Source organism: Morone saxatilis, unplaced genomic scaffold (assembly GCF_004916995.1).
Source record: "Morone saxatilis isolate NCDOM2014 unplaced genomic scaffold, NCSU_SB_2.0 Contig23, whole genome shotgun sequence".
In the NCBI taxonomy this organism is placed as follows: Eukaryota; Metazoa; Chordata; class Actinopteri; family Moronidae; genus Morone; species Morone saxatilis.
Genome location: NW_023339796.1, coordinates 2,357,117 through 2,358,169, shown reverse-complemented (window position 1 = coordinate 2,358,169; position 1,053 = coordinate 2,357,117). Strand labels below are relative to the sequence as shown.

The window sequence follows — 1,053 nt, the reverse complement described above, 5'->3', positions numbered from 1 at the left end:
ATGCGTTCACATCAGAGAGGATAACTTCCAATCGGTTATAGCGCTCACAGGGTTCTCACTTTCTCCATATACTATCTATTTCTTCACATCCAGCTTTAATTAATCAGTCACAATCCTTCTGGGGAGATGCTATCCCTTATCTACAGAAGTAGCACAAGACACACTCCCCTCTCAGATATCCTGGCTCTTTGATTCTGTTGTTTCCTACTGTAGTTTTGAGCGAAACACAGGAACAGCAAAACTCTAGTCGGTCACTCTTATTCGTTTCTCATATACAAGAAAGCGCGTTTAATTTTCCAGGAGACTGCTAACATAATTTAGCAGAGCTCATAAATAACGGTTAAAATCAACTAAATTTATTTTTATTTTAAAGTAAGAACATTCATCTTCGTTCACTCACACTGGTTAAAGTTGTTTATATTGCACTTACCCATACAAAATGTTATGATAAAAATACCTATAAATATCAACAACAGCATAACAACAACATGTAAATGTCGCACATGCAAAGGATTAAAACAGGCTGTCGTTGTAGCACGAGGTATATCGTGTTACCTTCTCTCATTCAAAGGTCTTATTTAACTGGTTCACACTGGTTAGACTTGATGAGCAAACAAATCGCAAAGCACAGTAGCACGTAAAAAATACAGATTTTTATTGGTTTGCGACAAATTAACAATTTTTGATTTCCTAAAACATATTAGTTTTAGTGAACAACAATTACAATTTCGTTTTTCATTATGATGTAAAAATGTTCTTATAAATGTGTTTCCAGGTAGTTTATACCGAGATGCACTGGAAAAACAGTCGTCTCTAAAATTTCCAAGGCTTTCAACTTAACTAATGGGGACTTTTGGTTTTCCAAGTGATTTACCTTCAAAAATTCTTCCCTCCACTCGGCTCACAGTTGCATAAGTTGGGCAGCCAAGTGTGCAACAGCTGTAGACTGAAGTATCTGAGAGGTTGAAGCTGTAGTTCAGTGTGCCGCTGCCTCTCAGGTGAGGACAACGCCCTGTAGGTCGGTAATCAGAGACGTGCTTTCCAACTTTATCT

The 1,053-nt window shown here is 37.5% G+C and overlaps 1 protein-coding gene across 1 annotated transcript in view; it reads left to right on the top strand.

Annotated features, from left to right (window-relative positions):
* The window catches only part of larp4b (La ribonucleoprotein 4B), a gene marked incomplete in the record, with an annotated part of 26,360 nt that overhangs the window by 14,566 nt on the left and 10,741 nt on the right, over positions 1-1,053 (top strand).